The following is a 23,709-nucleotide window of genomic DNA, read 5'->3' on the forward strand; positions in this document are numbered from 1 at the left end:
AAGCAATTATTTTTCGAGAAACAACAAAATAGCTTCAGTTTTATCCTGTGTTTTGTGGCCTAAAAGTACATTTTTTTACTATGATTTTTCTTTGAATACTTAGGTTCTTGGGGAATGACATCAGCCAGAACAGAAACTGGGGAAACGCTTTGTACAAGTTTTTAAAATGTGGTTAAAAGTTGGGGAAAAAACAGATTCTTCCAATCAATGATAGTTTTGGAAGAAAGTGGTATACCCTAAACCTCTCCTCTTCTCCCAACCCTGGCCGTGCTAGCTGGGAAGGAGGTGACTTTCATTCAGAAAACGAAATGCAGTAAGAATGATGTGAATTTGTTCAAGTAATAACAAGGAAAGGCAGTCGTTTCTTAAAGGCAAAAGTCATACTGCAAGTCAACGTGTATGTCCCTAAAAAATGCTTGGCCAAAGTAAAACACTGGCTATTTCACAATTCTTGGTGAAGATTAAATGTCTCTAATTCATTCCCAGCAAGGTGAATTACAGGAAGTGAAATTTGCAGGTTTCTAACCCAAAGGCTCTTCTTTGTCTGGAAGGATCTCCCGAATAAGAGAAAAATCAGCTTCACACCCTCCTCGGGAACAAGTTGGTTTTAGTCTATTCACGTCATCAAACGTTTATCGCTTACGAAGTTTGGAGTCCGTGCTTTGTAAACTTGGTGAGTGCAGCATAAAAAGACATAAGACGTACACCAGATGAGTTGTAATTGAGCTCAGGGAATATAAGTAAACAAATAATCGCAGTGCAGTGTGACAAGTAACTCAAGGCACTAAGAGTTGACATTTGTTGAGTGACCTCCAGGTGATACCCGTCAACCCACTTACTCCTTACAAAAACCCACTTTACGTATAGGGACACTGAGGCACAAAATAGTTAAGGTACTGATTAAAGTAGCAGAGCCAGAAATTGAGTCCAGGCTGTCTCGCTGCAGGGCCTTGGGCATCACAAGTCTGAGACTCTTCTGAAAAAGTGATCTGAAGGATGAAGGGGAGTTCACTGGGCACATGGGCTGTAAGAGACAGAAAAAGCTGAGACATGACACTGTAGTGCCAGAAAACAGCATGTATGGAAATGCCTGTGAAATGTCCATTTGAATATGATGTGATGCTAGAGTGTTCCAAAGTGAGTTATGAGGCAGAGTCTCCACTTTTTAGGCAACTAGTTTTTGTTATCCATTTATTAAGCATCTACTGTGTGCCAAGTACTATATTCATTGCTAAGAGTACAACCATGAAGAGGGCATCATCTCACTCCTATGGCAGGAGGGCCATTATATTTGATTTGAAAATTCAATGAGTTTGGATAAATTGTTTGGGGTGGCATAAACTCTTAAACTTTTAAAACTAAATTAGAACTGGGAAATCTGTCAAATTTGGGGTTTCTGTTCTACACCTCAGTAAAACCAAACAAACAAGCATCAACAACCAAGATCCCTCATCTCTTCCCCCCATGGCAAAACACTTTTATTTTCCATAAATGCTTTAATCAGTTTGGAGTATTGGTTTAAACGTTTAGGGTGTACTTGAGAGCTTTAAGCATCAAACAGACTTTTAAAGTGGCTTTTCCTGTTAACATAATGTTTCTTGTAACCAGTCGGTTGTGCCAAAACTCACTGTACAAACGCAATGCTGCCAGGTAGGGCTGTATTTCGACAGTAATGGAGCAATCTTTTCGGAGGCAGTATGTTTTTTTCTATGTTCAGTTCACATTTTTAATGTCTTTAGGCACAACTTCCAGAATATCACTTTGCCATCTTGTAAATCAGTTTGCATTATTCGTGATAATACTTCCCCTTTATTATAATTACCGCAAGTCATGGGAAGGTTCAACTGTTTCATTAGTTGACTGAGAACAACAAAGTCTAAAGTTTCATTGAAATCAGATGTAATGTTTGTGTTCCAAGGTCAGCTGGAAACTAATAGGAATAATTTAAGCCATAATATCCCAACTGAGGCTGAGCCACGCTAATCATTCTGCAGATCGTACTGGAGTGATTCTGAAGGAAAAAAAATCACCTCCTTTTTCTCCCTCATTAAGTATACTGAAGCCCAACTTTGTAAGAGGAAAGAATTAATCTATAGCAAGGTGGTCACAGTCCGTGCCCTGAGGAACCACTCATAGGTGACCCTTGGCAGCCAGGAGCCACAACCAAGTGGGTGTTAGGAAACCAGAGACCTGGTTCCTCTCTCCCCTTTCCTCTGTTTTTTTTTTTCTTTCTTTCTTCAGTTCTTTTCTCCTCTCCCATAACCCAGCAAGTGTGGTGTCAGGGGATTCTAGAAAACCTTCTAAAAACTTCTCTGATAGCCCCTAACCCCTGCAAACCTGTAAGCCGAAAGAAGCTTTGAGAGTGAAAGTGTGGCAGAAAGGAGCTCCCTTGCCTCCTCAAAGCTTCCTCTTCTAGCAAAAGAGCCAGTTGAAAAGCTTCCTGTGATACCTTGTGGCCTTTTAGCTGTAATCATTATTTTGAATTAATGAAGAAATGAGTGTAGCAAGATAAGGGGCTCCTTTTCCCCTTGAGAGCTCTTCTTCTTTTTTTAAAAGATTTTATATATTTATTCATGCGAGGCACAGACATAGAGGGAGAAGCAGGCTCCCATGGGGAGCGTGATGTAGGACTCGATCCCAGGACCTGGGGATCAGGACATGAGCCAAAGGCAGACACTCAACCACTGAGCCACCCAGGTGTCCCTCCTCCCCTTAAGAGCTCTGTCAGCCCCCGTGGTTATGTCTCCTATTTTTCTTGAATAAAACCAAGTGAAGAAAACTGTGCTTCTATAAGCTATAAACCAAGAAGAAGAAGGAGGAGGAGGAGGAGAAGGAGAAGGAGAAGGAGAAGGAGAAGAAGAAAGACTTTCCAAGGTAATATCCTTATGGAATATATATAGTCCTCACCTAACCAGTATTTCTGGAATTTTAAACAGAGATGGATGTGGAAACGTGATAGATTATTAGAAATTCTGAAGCTGTTAGTCCCACAAGGTAAATGCAAGCTGCTAGGTCTAAAGATTCCCAGGAGAGCATATTGCTGCCCCGACCATACCCACTCTCATCTCTCCATTTGCTCTGAAGGGGAGGGCTGGGGGACGGGGGACAAAAGGTCAAAGCAACATCTCTTTCTGCTTTGGGGATCCACAGAGGTCCTCCACAGACCTCTGAGTAACAACAGTTTGGGGCAGTGTTGGCAAGGAGGCTATGACTGTTAACACAGAGGGTGCCAGACCAGGGATCAGAGACTTGCCTCTGGCCTTGAGAAACTTAGAAGCCTTGGTGCTATGGTTCTGGAACCTTCCCACTGCTATTCCCAGTCTATTTAGGCATCCGCCCTTCCTTTACCTTCTAAGTCACTCTGCATCTTAACCCCTGGAGTTACTTACACTTTGCAAAATGCTTTCAAATATTAGCTGGAGGCCCAGGAACCTGCTGGTGTAGTCATTCTTGCCCTACAAATAGATGTTTCATCTAATACAGACTGATGTGTTGTCTCACTTTATCACTTTGTGTGGATGGAGCCCATGAGTTGTGGATGGAGCCTCAGTGTGCAACCCCCAGAGGTCATATAACAAAACAGGTAGCCCACCTGGAACTTGAACTTGGCTTTCTGTCTCCAAATCCAGTGCTCTTTCACCCTGCCTGCCTGCCTCCTGCTGTGTGAGTCAACCCAGGAGAGGAGAAACGAAAGCTGTGTCAGATCCTGGGTTCTTTCTCACTGTAAATGGTAGCATCACTGCGGCTTTGGGCCACCCCTGTAGGCCCTGGGCAATCTCTCTTCCAGTGCACCTGGTAGCAAAGATATGGAAATGTACTCATATGATAATTTCTATACGTTTTACAAGATTTAATGGTTATATTCTTATGTTAAAATTATCTGGCTATGAATAGCATACTTAATTCACAATTGGCTGATTTCTTAAACACTTGGCAAAATGTTAAAATCTAGCCAACAGATAGCTTTTAAAGATAATGGAAATTTCACAAATTCTAAATTTAACGTTAAATGAATTTGACATAGTATTACATTTTGGGGATCTTTAATTAAACATTTATTCATTTCACTTTGCCTTTTTTTGCATTTTTGAATAATTTTTAAAATTTCATCTTTTAAACTCTTTTTTTAGGTCCTTGGAAATCTCAGAGATGTCAGATGTTATGGCTTTAATACTCAGTGTAGAAAACCATCTGGCAATATTTGCTGGCTTCAACGAGTGTAGACATCCATCCATTACTTGTTTGGTGCACTGTAAGTAGAAGACGTGGTCTTCCCCATTAAACCTAATATCAATGTTTTGAAAAGTTCTGTAACTAAAAAGCTTCCCTGATCTTACTGACAAATATCCCATCGTATAGTTTGTTGATCCTACACCAATTCAAAGCCAGTAAAACCTGGAGTAACCAGAATGTTTGAGTCTTCTGATTAAAGGAATTTTGAACTGTCTCAGGATTAACCAGAAAGCAGGTTTCCTTATTTCTCCTTGTCTTAGCTTACTTTCCAGGCTGAAAAAATAGCATGTATGTGACAAAATGAGAGCTTTCATGATGAGGATTATCCACAGCCAATGTCAATTTTAACTGAATGGGCTCTGATGGTGTTTAAATTTGGCATGACCCAGCCATAGTTTCTGGACGTTGATTTTCTTTTTAAAAAACAAATTCCTGCTTTCAACTATTTTTATTGCCTTGGCTCTTTTCTGGTAAAAGTGGAGTGCAGCAGAAGTTCTGAGGGACCTCTGCTGATCAGTATATTTGTGGACATTACAGTATAAAGGCCAGTAAAACATCTAATCAGTGTAATAGTTTATACAAGTTGTCTTTCCAGAACATTATTTTACTCAAAACCTTGGTGAAAATCTTTTAATTTTTTAATTAAACATTTTATTCTGCACCTAATATTGTGAGCCTTTACAAACCTTCTCTGTATCACTCTTGCTAACATCTTAATAGGAGAGATATGTTTTATATTAAGGGAAAAATATACTTTCTCAAACATTTATCATGATGCTGATAGACTTTTAAACTACTCTGAGCTCCACACTTCATTAAGAAAACAAATCTCAATATTTCTAGCCTATAAATAAGAGTGATGGTGACACTTCCTTTTTTCTGATTCCCTCGCTGACTCATTCATGATCACTCATTTATTCATTTAGCAAATGTTAATTGAGCATATATACTGCGTTAGGCACTTGCAAGACACAGTATTAAAAGATGAAAATACCCTCTCTTAGAATTTGATGTTCCATCATTAAGATCTCAAAATACACACATAAGCTTGTGCACGCGTGCATGTACGTGCTTGAGCATCTACTCCCACCCCCATCCAAACTGGGTGGTATAAAAGTACCAATGCCACCAATTTTTGTTTCCCAGAGTTTGAGTGAGTGAATGCTATTTATGTGCAAGGCCCAAATTGGATACCATATATTAACATTTCTTCATTCATTTCTTCAACAAAAATCTACTGGGCATCTATCATTTACCAATACTTTGCTTGTCACGGGAGTTACAGAGATGAATAAGAAACAGTCTCTTGTTTCATCTGTTTACCCTTTTTGTGGGGGTGATAGGTATGTAAACAAACACATTCAAAACCATTGTTAGGTGCACAAAGGAGCTGGCATTCTAGAAAGAGTGGGAAAACACAGAAGGAATGCTCCTCAAATAAAGTTTATAAGCTTTGAGCTTTTTCTTTGTGAGCATCTCTGGATATTTTGTCATCCAGAGCCATCCGGATGAGTATGCAGGTTGTGTGCTGTTGAACATAAGCATTTTTTATTATGGATTAGAATATTTTAAATAATAATTTTCCTAAAAATATTAGATAAAATGTATTATTTTAACAAAACCAATGTAGTTCAACAATTTTCTGACAGAGGGAAATGAAGTGTTCTGAGCAAGTGGTGCTTTTCCTAGTGTACAAAGAGATGCCACAGGAACTGGGGTCTATCAAAGTAGACATCCCTAATTAGACAAGACAAGAGAACGCATTCCAAGTGAAAGGAATGATTGTGTAAGACATGGACTGGCATGGTGCCCTGGGGAAATGGTAGCCAGTTCCGTGTGCTCGGATTGGAGGGCTCTTGGCTGAGGTGGTGCCATGGCAAGGAGACTGCAAAGGTAAGCACAAACTCGATCACATTCTCTCCCTGGGTCCGTTGTTAACGTTCAGCATCATACCTTCATGTGATACAACTGCCTTCTCTCACAAGTAAACCAGATGCTGTCTTTCATAGTTTCACGTAAACATTATGCTAACTGGAGAGGTTATGGCTTTATTCTAATTTCCTGTGTCATGTGTAAAAGTCAGCGAGAAATTTATCAATACCATTTAACTCAGCAAAGGAAGTCTTTCTCCAGTTGTGTGTGCTCAGTGCTTTTTTTTTTCTACCAAATGGCTGTGTTTCCTAGTCCCTTGTGAGAATCACAAAAGAATCTCTAGGATTCTACAGAGCTGAGAGATACTTTTACCACAGACCTCCGCATTGTGCAGCTGTTCACTCATACTACTCAGCATGTTCCTCACCTATCCCTCTGCCCATCCTTGCTTGGTTAATATCTTTTCCCCTGTCTTTTTAATATCACCATCTATTATTTCTATCATACGACTACAGGTAAAACTCAGGCGACTCAGGTTAAAATACCACAATTCCTAAAATGAGAAGAGTAAGATCTACTATCTGTAGTAAAAGCTCTTTGTTTGTGAGTAACCCACTGGGAAGCACCCTGACCAACATCCATTCTCTTTGGTGAGGGGCATGCTCCATTTGCTCAGTGTTTTCCCCCCACTGGTAAACCAGTTGGTAAAGATTTTGATTAATACCTCTGATTGTAAACAATAGGAAAGAACTTTGGCTACATTATGAAAAAGAGGAATTTATGGGAAAGATATGGAGGAGCTAAAGGAGCAAAGCTGAGTGAAGAGTCATACTAGGAAAAGTTGAGGACTCAGGGCAGTTCCGGGGTTCTGCGTGACAAGAAAAAATGGACAGTATTGGCGAGGTACTGCCACTAGGAGTGAGCACTCAGCTGTCCTTGCTATCCTATGCTGAGGACTCAAAGCACGGGAGAGCATGTCTGATTGACCCAGCTTGAGTCAGGCACTCAATCAATGGGAGGGAGAGAGAAGAGATGTCTTAATTGACAGACCCTCAAGACTGCACCTAATGGAGTCAGGTGATTGGCAACAAAGGAAACTGGAGTCTGGTTATGAAAGAAAAGAAAGGAAAAAGAAAAGGAAGGAAAGAGAGAGAGGAGAGGAAAGGAAGAAGAAAGAAAGAAAGAAAGAAAGAAAGAAAGAAAGAAAGAAAGAAAGAAAGAAAAAAGAAAGAAAAAAAGAAAAGAAAAGAAAAGAAAGAAAAGAAAAGAAAAGAAAAGAAAAGAAAAGAAAAGAAAAGAAAAGAAAAGAAAAGAAAGAGTAGGAGTAGGGGTAGACACTGAGAGTCAAAAAAGATAACTGTCCATTACAATATTGTTTTTTCTCTTTTTCCAAACTATGAAAATCCTGCCTTCCTTTCTCTGGGTGTTGGCAGAGGAGTCTTAAGAGCCTCCTGGAATTTTAGGAGCTAAAAAATACTGAGAAACACAGATAGTGGGAGTGTCAAGACTTAGGGGTTTATCTTCCCCCTTTTCTGATTTCCTCTGTCAGATATCTTTTCTGATTCCATTTTATAATTATCAACCATACACACTTGAGAAAATATGAAAATAGGAGAGGGAAAATCAATGGGGAGAGATGGATTTTTTTAAGGAAATCTTTTCTTTTTCTTTTTTTTTTTGAAACTTGACTTAGAATAATGGGATTTCTTCAATTTGCTATATGCAAAGTAACAGAGAGCTTAGTGTGTCCCAGAGATGGATTAGACAGATGTAGCACTTAACTATTAACATTTGTGAGGTTCATTCCCACCAGTGAGATTTGTGAGCAGCATCCATGAGATGCTATGCAAAATCGGTTTAGTACTTTCCTCATTTGTCACTGTGCCGTGAAACTGGTAAAATATAGAGGAAACAGAAAATTGGGCACATCTGTGAATTTGGTTGTGTCCTGATTATAGCAATGCAATTCCACATATGTGCATGTTTTCACAGGAGAACAGGTTTCTATTTGACTCCCAACTCCATCAATGCTCAGCTGATGTTTTATAGCTCCCTTGGGTTAGGCATGCCCTCCCTCTACAGAGCCAAAACAGTAGCTTAGCTATAAGATTCACTGGCACCACCTCGGTATCTATTTTCTTAAATTATGGCAAATGGGGATTTGGGGCACACATATGTCAACCCCACCTACATATTTCTCCTATAATAATGCTTGGCACATTTATACCAACTCTTAGCAGAGAGCCCCAAACACTACACATTTATTCATTCTTACATTTAAAGTTCAGTAGCTCTCATAACTTCCATTTACAGAAAAGTGAAAGTGTGAGGCCTGTAGCCGAATAATGAATACATAATTTTAGGTATTAATCATCTCTTTCTCCTTCTCAAAACAAAGTGAGAAGTTCTTGAAGCTGAAATCATGTCAGTAGTGACATTAACATGTTGGATTGTATTTGATACCAGAGGCTCTCCCATTTCGTTGTGCCTGAGGATCACCCAGAGATCTGGTTAATTTTTTTATTTTTTATTTTTATTTTTTTATGATAGTCACAGAGAGAGAGAGAGAGAGAGAGAGAGGCAGAGACACAAGCAGAGGGAGAAGCAGGCTCCATGCACCGGGAGCCCGACGTGGGATTCGATCCCGGGTCTCCAGGATCGCGCCCTGGGCCAAAGGCAGGCGCCAAACTGCTGCGCCACCCAGGGATCCCCCAGAGATCTGGTTAAGATGTAGACTGCCCAACTCCATCCCCAGAGATTCTGATCCTGAAAGTCTGGGGTGGGGCCCAGGCATCTGTACACTTTTTAAAAGATTTATTTATTTCTTTTAGAGAGAGAGTGAGCAAGCAGAAGAACGAACGGGCAGAGGGAGAGGGAGAGAGAGAATCCTGAAGCAGACTCCCCACTGAGTGTGGAGCCCAATGCGGAGCTTGATCCCAGGACCCTGAGATCATGACCTGAGCTGAAATCCAGAGTAAGTCGCTTAACCAACTGATCCACGTGGGTGCCCCTGAGGTCTCTACTTTTAACAAACACCCTTCCCCTGGTGATTAAGAGAGAAACACTGATGAAATAATCAAATCACAAGCTCATTAATAGAGAAATAACAGCAAAGCTCAGAGGTGATGGCAAATCCTAGTTTCAAGCAGGCCTCCCCTTCTTCCCCAAACACCAGCCCCTGAACCCCACATAATTTTTCCATATTTGAATAGTATTTCTGAAGAGCCAGCTGTCATTGTAACCAGAGTTTAGGAGTCCCCAGAAGGATAAATCATCTTAAAGAATAATAACATCAAAACCAAAGCCTGACTCTAGTTGTGGATTCATTTACATAGCCAGTCAAAGGAACATGGCCTCGGTTTGTCCTGCCAGGACTTGGAACCACCCTGGTCATTCAGAAGAAGCAGCAGCCATTTCCAGAAATGGTTTCCAGAAGCAGAATCCACGTCTCTAGGGATTTTTCTAACATCCATCAAACTGCTTCTCATGTGGCCAGTGAGCCTCCTAAAACACATGTGGCCTGTCCCCACAGTTCCACTGAGGACTGTCATCGGTCTGCTAATAATGACAACTAACTTTTATTATTTATTGTGCACCAATAGCCTGGTACTCAGGACTGTAGTTGATACTCCCAATATCTTATGATGCAGATAGTGTTTTATACCCACTTTACAGATGAGGAAACCGAAATGGATCAAATAATTAGCCGCACAGGCGAACGAGGCTACTAAGTAGTGCAGCCTTGATTCTAAACAAGTTCTGTTTGTCTCCGGGTCCCTGCACATAACCACTATCTCACTGCCTCTCTTGGAAGAAGGATGGTGAGTTACAAAGGCAAAGTTGTTCAGCTAAAAAATATTTGGGATAAGAAAGTAGTATATAATAGAATTAAACTATGCTTTCAGACAGAGGGCAGTAGGAATCTTATTTCTCAGAATTCAGACTGCAAAAGAGGGTTGCAGTACCTTACATACCATGTATTATTCTCTGTGTAATTATACTGAGTAAAATACTTTTAGAGTAATTGTATACATAATCAAATATTGCACAAATCTAAATGCTTGAAAGCGCCTGCCAAATTCCCCCGCCCCAGACCAAATGGAATCCTATGTACTAAACCATAGTTATAATTTTCCCCCTGGTTTCACTTGGATTTCCTTTAATAATGTTTGATTGTAATTAAAAAATCAGTGTATATAAGGAATAGATGAAGAAACCAAAATTATTCTCTTTTGTCTTTTAGAAAAGTGACAGAAAAATGCTCGATATAATCGATTCACTTTTTCCCCCATTGAACTAGCATTTTATCAACCACAAATATGCTTCTCCACATAAGACAGTCACTGCAGCTCTGTGGTAAATGCAGAGGACTGAAGTCATTGCCAAAGAAGCATCAAAGCTCTCAGAGCAGCTATTGATGTGCTCAGTTCCTTGCTCAAAGAAAGAGCAAAGAGAAAGAAGCCAATGGCAGAGATGCCTTTTGGCTATGCTTTTAATATAGGTTTAATATAAAGGCTAAAATGGCAGTAAGATATTCATATATAAAACAGATATCACCACTCAGCTCACTGAGTGGAACAAGGTTCCAAGATCTCTGAATGTTCCGGCAATGCCGATCCTATTAACAATAGGATTGAAAAAAAAAAAAAAAAAAACAGATCCTAATAGCTAATTCTGACCTAATGGTGTCTACGTGAGAAGACCAGAGATCTTAAGTGAAGCTTTGGGATCCATTATCTTTTCAGTCCTATTGATATTGGGACCAATACTGCTGGAACATTGAAAGGTTCTTGAATCTCCCTACACTCTGCAGGCCAAAGTGACTACCAACCCATCCAGGGACTTGTCCTGGACGTCTAAGAGAACTCTGGTCTATTCTGGAGTAAATCTACTTACTGGTCTGGTAAATCACAGCCCAAGTTTTGGGAGGCATCAGTAGCAGCAATATTATTTGAGAAATTCTACTCTCCGCCCAGCTACTCAGAAATACCTGATTTCATTGATCTATAGTCACTCTCTCCCTTTTCTACCGACCCTGTGGTTGCTACATTAGAGTTTGCAGGAACTGTGGTGGGATTCCTGCCACATAGCCACAGCCTTTCATGACAACCTTCTCTGTAATGGGTAAGAATTCTGTTTCCATCTCAGAAGGCAATATGCTGCAGTGAGAAGCTGGTAAGGCTGGGAGAGATATAAGATCTAGTCTTAACTTAAGTGCTGATATTTATTAGCTTTGTGGCACTGAGAAAGTTACTTAAATGAGCCTCAAGTTTTCTCATTGGAAAGTTGAGGTAAAACTCAATCTTCTGGAGCCATCATAGGGAATGGAGCTATTTGAGTGATTTAAACTAAAGATGGCAGAGTCATTGTTGAGATGGTGATGGTAAAGAAGAACAGAGAGTGATACAGAGTCTAGTCCTCACTTCTTAAAAGGTAGGATTCACTTAGGGTGATTTTCAAAAGAAGATGGAAGGAGGTTGACACAAGGCAACCTGCTTCCCATGGCTGAGGGAAGATATCAGGTAGTAAGCAGCTAATGATATTCTCTAAAGGCAATAAGGTAGCACCAAGCCAGAGAGAGAAAGTCCCCAAATGATAGAACTCTCTAGATAGAGACTGATAGAGTGAACTGGGATTATGGTCCCACTGGCAGTTGCTGGAAGAGACCTTCATCTAAGATGACTTCACCTCCTTCATGGCTCTGACAATCTTTCCTGAATCCACTGGAAAGAGAGTGCTGAGTATGGTGGTGGGTCATTGTGAATAAGAATTATAGCCCCCAACGGGAGGATGGTTTGGGAGTCAGGTTTTATGTGTGGATCTTCCTCATACTGGAAATAGAACAGATATTCTTGGGCAGGGTCAGTACTTTGTCGTTAGACCACACCTTTCCATCATCTTTTCAGCGTCACAAATCTCCTCCTTGTTCAAACAAAGTCATGGGGTGCATTTTATTTAACTTCTCCAGCAGTTAGGGTTTCAAGTGCACAAGATTGATTATACACCTGGAAAAAAAAAAGTAATAACCCCGACTATTTGGGGGAAAATGGGAAGTGATATTTTGTAGATGCTGTATTTTCACATTCCCTCATTTAAAAAGTGTGGATTTTGTTTCATCATTTATAAAAATGTTGTACTTTGGAGTCCGAATAATATAACTAAAAGAACTGGTGATAGGGAGTGCAACTGACATACCTGAATATTTTCTTATATCATTGAAAATCTTTTCTTAAATGGCAAGAGCATTTCCATTAAATAAATGCATGAAACTTACAACTTTCTTTTCTAAAAGAAGTCTGACTATATATAGAAAATAATAAAAATCTAGAAGGCGATGATTTTTTATGACACCATGGCCTGTTGCTATGGAAAATGTGATGAGGCAGGTTGAACGATATTGTGCTATAGAAAAATTAGGTAGAATAAGGGTGGGAACTGGGAAAGGATAAAGTCCTAATTACATCACAAATACCTTCCATAATTAGGAAATTTATCAGAGGAAAAGAAATATGATATGGAAGTGAAAGGTATAATAGATTTTTGTCTGATCAGCTTGAAAATCACCCCCATCACCAAAAGGGTGTCTTCAAACTTGAAATATAAAGATGATTACTTTTTACTTGAGTGTACATTTTTTATACAACACTTTGAGCTCCTCAGTCTTCACCATCTGTAGAACTCAATTTCCGTTTTGTAAAAAAATTGCTGACATCTGTTTAAATCCTAATATCTCTACAACCATGTAGAATGTTAACTCAAGCTTGGTGTCATGTTAAATCGTTTTAACTTTAAAATAATATTAAACTTATGGTTCTGTTTCAACTTTGCAATGATACTAGCCTTTAACCCTTCAGATGTCCTGAGCTGCTCACTGAAGGAAAAATCTTCAGGAGGAAAAAAATAAGAAGTCAAGGGCGGGCCCTTCATTTTCACATGGTGCTCGGTTAGAAATTTTTCTAAGACCTACAGGAATTTGGAGTCTTAGAATACGACAATGCACGATGTGAGGACCAGTGACATGAAACGTGGGACAGTCTGACTTGTCGTTAAAGACACGGTTCCTCCTGAGTACGGCAGTGGAGTCCATTCCTGGGCCCATCCAAGTCAAAATTGTGAAGTAATCAAAATAAAGGATTTATGAAGTGTTGAACAAATGTAAAGCCCTTTCGACAGTCATGATCTCATGCGATTTTCAGAACAGCATCAGTGGATGTAATGGCGAGGCACGCCCCAGATTTCTCTCCCAGGCCCCTTCTTCAGGACCAAGGTTATGCCCCCAGGGCCCAGGCTTATTGCCTGCTGATGGAGCCCAGTGAGGCCCTCCCCGAGGACTGCCCTTAGCCAGAGGCAGCAGCCTCACCAGGTCTGTGTTTCTGCCCCAAGGGCAGCTCACATCCAGTGATGTGTGAGGGAGCATCACAGGCCTGGCCCCCTCATTTCAATTCAAACAATTCCAAAGGGTCATCCGAGATCCAGAGATGCCCCAGAGGATTAGCCAGGGTTTTCTGTTGCAATTTCCCTGCAGTTCAATTTTCCCTTCTGCTCAGTCCTACTCTCTCTCCCCTCTCCCCACACATACTGTTCTCAGGAATACATGCAGTGAAACTTCCATATGCAAATCCCATCTCAGGGTCTGCCTCTCTGAGAACCCAACTTAAGACCTTGGTGCCCGGAATCGTCCTGGAGAGTAACCTCTAAAATAGGATTTGGGAACTAGGTCATTCGCCAGCGACTGGCAATGAGGTCCCCCTTCCTGGTAATGGATGGAATGTGGACAGTCCCTGGCACGTTGTAGCTGCACAATTGTTAAAATGTTCGCTGGCAGTGTACAGGGGAGAAGGTATGCAAGGAAAGAAATACGCTGGCAAGTGCAACATCTCAGATGTTTGGGAGGTTCAGGAAAAGGAATAATTATAAAGACAATGGAATTAGGTTATTCTTGCGGAGTGTCATCAATGCATTGAAGAAAGACAATACAAAATGAGGGTGAATAATCACCAATTTGAGGCAACTCAGAGGGCCTTCTGGGAAGCAAAGGAAAGGGTTGTCCCATTGCCTGCAGCTGGAGAGAAGAAAATGGGAGGATCAGTGGGAGGATCAGTCTCAGGACTTAATTACCAGCATAGTTGAGAACCAGAGGAGTTGGAATGATCTGCTCTCCAGCAAGTCAGCTATGTCCAGGTCAGACCCCTGACTGGGAAGGACTGGGACCCTGTGACCTGGAATGGGGACATCTGGGTAGATGCATTAAAAATCCTCGGAACCCCAGGTGTCTTAGACCCTTGGCTCATGCAAAAGCAGCCCACTCTTCCCTACTACAGGTCAGTGCTCCTCTTGTCTGGAGATGAAGCAGAGTCCTCCACCCTGTAAGAAAATACACTCCCCCTGCCTTAGGATTTACCCCCAGCTCCCCTCTTAGCTGCTAACCACTAATTAGGGACAGGTCCCAACACTACCGGACCAGGGATATACTACTTGCCCTGCTGAGGGTGGAAAGAGCCTAGATACTGAAAGAGCTGTGGGACCCATGCAATGTACCAACATTGATGCTGCCCAGCTCTGCAGTTCTGGGCTCTGCAGATCTAGTGGTCCTGGTTCCCAGGGAGAAAATACCTCCACTGGGGCTTGCAGCAAGAATTCCTCTCAACTTTAAGCTATAGCTGCAGCCCAGTCACTTTAGTCTATGTGTGCCAAAGGCAAACAGGGAGTGACCATGGGCCAGGTATAATCTAATCATCAGGAGAAGCAGGGAAGCCTCTACACAATAGAGCAGAATTCATATGGTACCCAGGTGAGCCCACTGGATCATCTCTTGGTGCTCAGTTCCCCAAGTTTGACTGTAAATGGTCATGTGCAACAGCCATAGCCAGAAAGACCTAGGGACCAGGGGCCCAGACCACTCGGGAGTGAGCATCTGGGTCATCCCACCATGTGAACCACTTAGACCAGCAGGGAGGCTAAAGATAAAGATAATCTAGATTATGTAGCAGAGGAGGGAGACGGGTATCACTTGCAGCCTTAGGACCAGCTGCAGTGATGAGGCCCGTGGTTCATCCACTAACTCTCCCATTGTCAGTTTTCCCAGGAAGAGAAACAATCCAGAATCCTGGAGGAGCCGTTTCCAGATGGGCTGTACTTACACGTGAGTGGCTCAGGGATGCTTGCAGCGGACGTTTTGTGCTGCCCAAACCCTTTCCAGCTGCCAGCATTAGTGGCTGCTCCGAGCTTCAATGGAGTCCCGCCCGGGATTGCTGGCAGCTGAAGACAGCTGCATCTTCCAGGGTCAGGTCACCTGTGGGAGGGGAACTGACTGGTTGGTGTGGGCGTTCAAACACCTGTCCCTTTGTCTCATTACAAGACAACTCTGAAGAGCTCTATCTGTAGGGTCAGAAGATCCCTCTAGGACCAACTGAGACTCCTGTTGAAATATCATCACAATTAATTCCTCCCAGTGACCAGTCCTGCCTCCCTTGGGCTCTTTGCTCCTAAGGGCCATCCCCACCCAACGAAGGAATCTCAGAGTCTGTCTCCTTGGGAACCCAATCCAAGACAGAAGGTTACCAGTATTTCCCTCATGTTGGAAAGGTGGAAAGCCAGGGCCTAGGAAGGTTCTAGAATAGCCCAGGTTATGGAGCAGAGACAAGACTGCACTGTGATTGGCTCGAACTCAATGCGTCTGCTGTTTTCCTCCTGTTCCGTTCTCTTTCAGTTCTCCTCCTCCGGCCCCCCGCGGCGTGCTGCCCTTCCATCTGTCACATTGTCACGCTCATAGCCCAGTTGTGTGCAGGCACTGACTTGCTGAACACACAGAGGTCAGCACTGTGCGGGCTCACAGCAGAGCCCACGGCTCCCAGCCCCTGCCAGCTGTCCCCAGCCTCAGTGGAAGGAGGCCTGCACATCTCTCAGCCCCAGTGTGGCTCAGCTTCCTGGATGGATAAAGATTTCTGAGAGGTTAAATGGACTCTACCGTGTTAATAATGATATGAAAATGTGTGTACTATTTGTCCCAAAGAGTATCACTCTTTTAATATGGATTTGTTTAGAATAGTAGCATTTTTATTTCAAAACACACCAGAGAAAAATTGATGTGCGAAATTGTGCAGACTTGGAATGCTTGGAAGCACACAAAACAGAGTGGCCCTATTCTATCTACAAATGCCATTGGCTGGGCTCGGGTCACCCACAGTTTGCTGCTGTGGGTGCACAGGGACCAGGTTTTAACATATAACTTTTAATAATTTGGAAGTGCAAAATAGGCTTAATTATAGAAACCTCATTTTAAAATACTGGGATTAAATATATAAAATGTGTTTTCACTGTTGTCCAAAATTCTCTTAGCATATAAGAATATATATGGTTTTTGAGACATGCAAAAAGTGAAAACAACTCATTTTAATCCCTGTCTTCTTGAATAAATGAGGGATGTCTAGTGTACCACCAGCTCAATGTTCACTATGACCCAGCTTTCCCTTTTAAGTAGATTTTCACCTGATTTACATCCTGTATTTTCCTTTGCTTGATTTCATCCTACTCCTCCTTTTTTATGCCCAATTGGCTTTCCCGTAAAACTTTGCTACCAGTTTAATGAATGATTAGAATATGCTGGGCTAATGCCAAGGTATGAGCTAAAGAAATACTAACAAAGCTTTTCTTGAACTTGAGTCAAAATTTTTGAAATATTAAGGTCACTTAATCATATATATGTTGAAAGATTAGAAGGGAATCTTTAACCTAAATGACAAACTAAATGTCATGAAAAACCTGACCAAATATAGATACACACACACACACACACACACACTCCCCCCACGACTCAGCATTCAAAAGGCGGAAGGTGCGTCAACTCAAAACACGGCACCTTAGAGAGTAATACTGTGAAGTAACAGACAAAATAAATCAGACTTCATGTGAACAGGGTCTCTGATGATCACAGATCTGCAAAATCTTTGAGGCCAGTTTTGTGGCCATATCCACTCCTTTGTTGATTGCAGACATGCTCAGAAGAGTGAAAACTGATGAATTCCCTTGTGAATCGGAAGTGGAGACCGCCACCGACAGTGATCGTCATAGTTGACATAGTGAGAAGAGGCTGAAGGGTGAGTATATTGGTGAAACACACTTTTTACCTCTCAAATTAGAACTCTAAATATAATTGTCACATTACCTTAATCACTGTGGCCCTGTGGCTGATGGCAATACCTGTTCCTCAGTGACCTGCAGTGCGGACCTCAGATCTAAAAACCCACTTTTCTGGTGGTGCAGTAAGAGGGAGTCCTTTGGGCCCTGGCTCCAACTCAATATCCAGGTGTGGAGAAAATCCTGAAACTTTTGGTCTGTTCTGATAGTGAACCCATACTTGTGGGGCCCTCAGCTACATCAAGAAAAATGCTCTTCTGGGCACCACTCAGTCAGTGAAGTGTCCAACTCTTGGTTTTAGCTCAAGTCATGATCTCAGGATGGTGAGATCCAGCCCCACATTGGGCTCTGTGCTCAGTGGAGAGTCTGCTTGAGATTCTTTCTCTCTCTCTCTCCCTCTGCCTCTCCCCTTCTCTTGCTCAAGAAAGAAAGGAAAAGAAGAGAGAAAGAAACCTTTAAAAAAAGAAAAGAAAAGAAAAGTGGTCTTCACCTTAGATGTTACTTCCTCAAGCGACTCGGTCAGTTCAGGCTCCGGTAAGAAAGTACCACAGACTGGGTAGCTTAAATAACAGAAAATGATTTTCTTACAGTTTGGAGGCTGGAAGTCTGAGATCTAATATCAGTAGGGCTAGTTTCTTCTGAGGCCACTCTCCTTGGCCTTCAGTGGCTGTCTTCCTCCTGTGTCTTCACATGGTCTTTCCTCGATGCAGGCCTGCATCCTACTCCCCTTTTCTTATAAGGGTACCATATTGGATTAGGGCCTACCCTAACAACCCCATTTTGACTTAGTTGGCTCTGTGAAGACCCTACCTTCAAACACAGTCATATTCTGAGCTACTGGGGTTAGGACTTCAGCATGTGAATTCAGTGACCCTGCCCATAATACCCCTGTCCTATGCTATTGCTCTTTGGGAGGCTCTTAAGTCCTAAGAAGAACTTTGTAGCACTAGGAGCCTCCACAAATGAGAAGACCTGGGTCCCTTTGTGAGGTCCTAACGGCCACTTTAGCATAGTGTCTCTTCACATCGATTGCAAAATGGCTGTTTTGTAAATGGAAGCTGTCGTTTTGCAATTCAAGCCTGTGTCCTCAACAGAGGATGACAGATTTCAAAGCAATTTAGGAAAATAAGAACTTGCTTATTATTCAAAAACTATTATTGGCTATACATCAAAGAATAAAATAGAGGCATTTCTTTCCTCTATGAGTCTTACAGTCTAAGGGGGGGGGGGAGACCTAGGTCTCCCTAAATGAATATTTAGGTCTCCCTAAATGAATATTTAAATACAAACCATGATAAATACTATCTAGGAAAAGAACCTTGCCATAGCCTTTTTTCCCCATTGTGTTGTACATATTATGAGAGAATAACAGGTTAGGGCACCACCTTCACCAGGGCAGGGAAAGACACTGAGATCTGAAAGATCAGTGTGAAGTACTGAGTGATGAGCAGAAGGGAGAACATTCCAGACAAAGGAACACCATGAAGGAAGTCACTGAGGTCAAGAAGAGGGGCGGGAGTATGGGAGGGTGTGGCAGAGGAGCAGTGAGCAGGAGTGAGGGCCCTATGGCAAGGCTCAGGTTGTAGGCAGCAGCTCTGTAAGGCACGGGAGGGAGTGGACTTTCAGTCAAGTGCCTTGGAATGTTCTAGAGTGGGCTGACGTGGTCTACCTGATGTTGTAAGAAGGTCATTCCAGTTACTGTATAGAAAATGGGGTAGGGGGCACAAATATGAACATCTAGAAAACAGAACGCTTTTATGGGAATATGAGCAAGGGGTGATGACTCACACTAGGCAATAAAAGTGGAAAAAAGTAGATGGATTTGAGACATGTTTTGGAGGTAGGAAGGACAGGATGGGGGGCTTTCCAAGTGAAAGCGGATGTAAGAGGGGCTGCTGATGGAGAGGAAAGGACTCCAGAATGACATCAGGTTTCTGGCGTAAGCAACTTTGGGGCATGGAGAAGGCAGCGCAAAGACGGTGCATTCCAAAAGTGGAATTCAGACAACACAGACACAAGCGATCCTGTCACAGAAAAGACAGAGAGACACTTTGCAAACCAACCAGAGTGCACTGGGAAGCCTCTGATGCCCTCGGATGTCAAAGAGAAGAATGGCAAAGATGAAAATCGAACATCTGACATATGGATAGAACGAGATGAGTACTGTCACGCGTTGACGATCGACGGACACCGTCAATACTCAATACAAACCCCCCCCCCCCGATTCCCTTTTCAGTTTCTGTAACTATCTATCTTCCAAAGATCGCCCTGGGACGACTGTGTATGTGCACAGCCGAGCACATGCCCATGTGCACACACATGTGTGCACACGCACACACTCCCATGCACTCCGAGAGTGACCTGGGGGTTGACAGTCCCTCCCCCCCACAGTGACCGTCCACATCCCAGCTCCCCACCTGTACCCCCAGTCAAGGATTAACTGGTACAAGATTATGAAAGCCCAGTTCCCTTGCTTTGGCTGAGGACAGCACTGCGGGGTGAGGCTGAGGCTGAGGCTCTGCTTGAGTGGCATCCTCGCTTGGCCTCTCCCCCTCTGCTGTCTCACAGGCTCCACTCTCTCACAGGTTTTCCTGGGTTTAGTTCACTCATAAATCCGTTGCATATACATCCATGCGTCCTGGTCCCATTCTGACACAGCCTGTCCTAAGACACTTCCCAATGATCGATCTACAATAGAGTAATAGGAATTAGGATAATAGATCTGGGAAAGCTAAAATCCTTAAGAACCAAGACTTGAGAAAACAGGAAAAAGCCCAAACAAACAAACAATACAAACAAAAACTATTCAAGCTATGTTTCCAAAGGAAAAGCTAGGACATTTTGTAATGTAAAAGGCAACAGGGAGGAAGTAGAACTCCTCAACCCCTGGGTTGACTCCTTCTGGTTTATTAGGGAAAATTATTTTCCTCAAACTAGAAAGAATAGTGCATGTTGGGTTAATAAAATAGAGAAGGTGCTGTGTCCTAGAGCAAAACCTACCCGTTTCACATCTCAAGGCCCAGGTGAGTCACAGCCAGAACTCTAAATAACATTTCATGGTGTGATCTCATAGACACCTGTGGGGTTTTGAGTAATCATGATGAAAGGGGGAAACGCTTAAAGAATAGAGATGGAAAAAATGTTTTCTTGATTTTCAGAAATGGGGAAACTACAGAAAGGCAAACCTGATTATTAATTATGTCCAAGTTTCAAGAATTTGAAACCCAAATTCTGGTAACCCAAAGAAAGAAAGAAATACTTAGAAAAGAGTGCAGTGATTACTGGGTGCTAACACAGGATCACTAAGAACCTTCGCGACAAAGGACTTTTCATTTTTTATTGGGTTATTAATAAGTATCTGCTACACAATGAACATTATCACGCATCTGATGAAGCCACACATGATCGCCTTGTGGAGGTGAGGAAATGTCACCATGATAATTGTAAAGTGTAGTTAGAGTGGGAATTGGTTAATGGGCTGAAGTCGGCCCAAAGAACAGGTTTTAGGGAATGTACTACTGAGCACTTAATTGGAGTCCGTGATCCGGTGTCTAGTGATCTAGCACAATTTCCTGAGCTTTGGCCTTTTCCATTCTTGAATTTCCACCAAACCTGCCTTCCTGTTTCTCCTGCCTTGGTCCTTCCCTACACCCACCATATACTAGCTTACCCCCCCACCCCACCCAGGCCTACTGCCTCAGGTGACATTCACCTGCTGTACGGTATCAGACTTCGATCTTCTATTGCTTCTAAACTACGAACATCCTGCCTTTGGAATAATTGAGCATTCCCTTTTCTTTCATTATGATCCCAGGCTCCTGAGAAATATCGAAGAAAATTACAAACCTCTAGCTTCCAATTCCAACCGTCAGTCCTCAGAGTAGATTCTGCCTCTCTTAAATTTCTAGACTTTGTGAATAATCCCAGTTACTGAAACTGAAATCCTGAGAGTAGTGCTCTTGACTTCTTTCTCTGCTACTCCTCATGTTTAATCAGTCACATAATCTTGCTGATTCCACCTTCGACAGACTCTCAGCTCTGTCCTCTCCTCTTCTCTCACATTGCCTTTGCCATACCCAGGCCTCATGAGCTCTTACCTGAATCTGGTTATAGCGTCCTAACTGGCCTGACTCCAGTGTTCTTTCCTTCAACCCATCCTCCTCGCTGCTGACAGGGACGTTGTCCTATCACAGACGTGTGGTCAGGTCGTTCTCTCTGCTTGTGAAAATCCCCTGAGGCCTGAAGGGCCTAGGGTAGCCTCGTTAATGGAGTGGTGGCCATCCCCAGCAGACCCCCACCCCCACCCCACCCTGCCTATCTCTCCGGCTTCGCATCTCGTGCTCCTCATCTCTACGTCTCTCTAGACAGTGAACACTTTGAGGACAACCATCTTACTTATTTTTGTATTTCTCTTAACCTAGCATAACACCAGCTATATGGTGAGCTGTGTCCATTAGTGAACTGAAAGCATAAAAAAAGACTTATCAGATGAGTTTTGGATTTGAATACGGAGAGAATATTTCCGACGTGGCAAAATAAAAACCAGAAGGATTTCAATATGCTGGGCCTGAAACTAACCAAATTCATTTTAATGGAAACCAATGATTCAAAATCCACCTGTGCAAGAACAGAATGAAGGAGGCCTGCTTTACTCTTATTTAAGGTGAAAAAGACCCAGGGGGTTAGGTGAATTTCAAATGAACGGTGGCCAGGAGAATGTTATGGCTAGCACAATTTGATGCCGTCCTACATTGCATTACTAGAAGCAGGGAGGACCGTATCTAAAGGATGGAGTTCCGTAGTGACCTATACCGGTCAGAACACAACCGGGTTTCAGGGACGCTACTGCCTGGTGAAGCACCACCAGAGAATGGCGCCAACAGAGGTGAAGGGTCTGGAAAACATGTTGGGTGAGGAAGTATTGAAAACTGAGGGTTTAACCTAGCAAAGAGAAAATTCAGAAGGAAAATCATTGTATCCTGGAATAGTTGCCGAGGTGATACATGGAGGTGATCGATTTATGCGCTGGGGTCTTTGAGGGCAAAGCTAGCTTGCATGAGATGAGATTGAAGGCAGATGACTTCTGCCCCAAGAAGATGTTTCTATCAATGAGCGTTATTATAAAAATAAATGGGCTGTTGTCGGAGTTCCTTGAAAACGGGAAATGTTCAGGCAACAGTTGAATGATGGTATGTCAGCAATATTAGAGAAGGAATTCTAGAAGGCCTCCAAGTTTTTTCTAACCCCAAGATTCTACAATCCTGTGTTTTATTTTTAGTTAAGTTTTAAAGGAGCCCACTGAGGAAATCCATTTGGAAACTTTCAGTAACAGTGTAAGGTAAAAATCCCAGGCCTGCAGCTAAATTTGTCTAAAAAGGCAATTCCCAGCCTCCCTGGTGAAGGCCTGTGTTTCGTTTCTCACTTTGGGGGGCCCTACACACCCCAGGGGTTGCTCGTGGTGGTAGAGGATGATAGATGTGATTAAAATCCTTGTGGCTAAGCTCAAGACGAGAATTAATGAACGGCTCTGCTAAAGATTATTGCACAAGTCACGATCAGGAAGCAAAGAGAAAGAGGAAAATGCCTAACACGGGAGCTTCCCAGACCCACGAATTCTTCTGGTTTGCTGCAGGCGGCGGGTAAGGACTTGACCAAGTGGGAGCCAACCGCGAAGGAAGCTCCAACGCCCAAGGGTTTGACTCCTTCACCAGGTCCCTCTTTGGGTCCCCGGATGTCCTGTGCCTTATGTTCTCCGACCACAGATCGTAGAGACTAAGAGACCTCACCGTTGCCACTTGCAGAGGCCTGGGATTCAGGAGTTAATGTCTGCAAAGCATTTTGAGCCTGTTGGAAGAAAGGCGCTAGATAAATACAAAGTGTTGTTGTTATTATAGGGAAGAAAAAGTAACTGTTAGCTCAGGGTCTATAATTAGGAAGCAAATATAGTGTCTGGTGGCTTTGATAATAGGATTTCTATGAAGATGTGGCATGCAGTAAGCCTGTTGACTGAAATGTTATAAATGACATGATTTTTGCCATCCTAGTCACAATCCTTTACATTTTAGTTTTGGGGTTTGCCTTCCTGCCCCTCCCCCACATCCTATTTTTAGATAAACCCTAAGAAGGCAAGTGGCAAATTAACAGCTCCGAAACTAATAAACTTAGTGCGTCGGGGAGAAATCCCGGTCCTGAAGGAATCAGGACTTGCTTCCTTCTTGCCGAAGCCAAACCCTGAAGATGCGGAGCTGAGCGTCTAGAAGGCCTGAGTTCGCGCAGATCCTGGACCCCTGTGTTCTCTGTTGCCTTGGGCTTGCAATCCCAGAGCCCTGGTGGAGGCCTAGTCCTGCTGCTTGGAAAAGAAGGCTTGGGAATTCTTTCAAGAGAAGCATAAATCCGAGTTCAGGTCTTGGAAAGTAAGTAAAGAAGGAAATAGCTTTAAAATATTTTAATGTGTTTATCTGCATATTT

General features: G+C 42.6%; 1 long non-coding RNA gene across 1 annotated transcript; it reads left to right on the top strand.

The window, feature by feature from the left end:
• The first annotated feature begins 1,658 nt into the window (after positions 1-1,658).
• LOC112922895 (uncharacterized) lies at positions 1,659-17,201 on the top strand. Its single transcript, XR_011998041.1, has 6 exons — positions 1,659-4,252; positions 8,656-8,781; positions 8,937-9,079; positions 15,182-15,247; positions 15,815-16,056; positions 17,097-17,201. It is a non-coding gene; the product is annotated as an uncharacterized lncRNA (long non-coding RNA).
• Positions 17,202-23,709: the final 6,508 nt, after the last annotated feature.

The sequence above is a fragment of the Vulpes vulpes genome, chromosome 16 (genome assembly GCF_048418805.1).
Source record: "Vulpes vulpes isolate BD-2025 chromosome 16, VulVul3, whole genome shotgun sequence".
Taxonomy (NCBI): Eukaryota; Metazoa; Chordata; class Mammalia; order Carnivora; family Canidae; genus Vulpes; species Vulpes vulpes.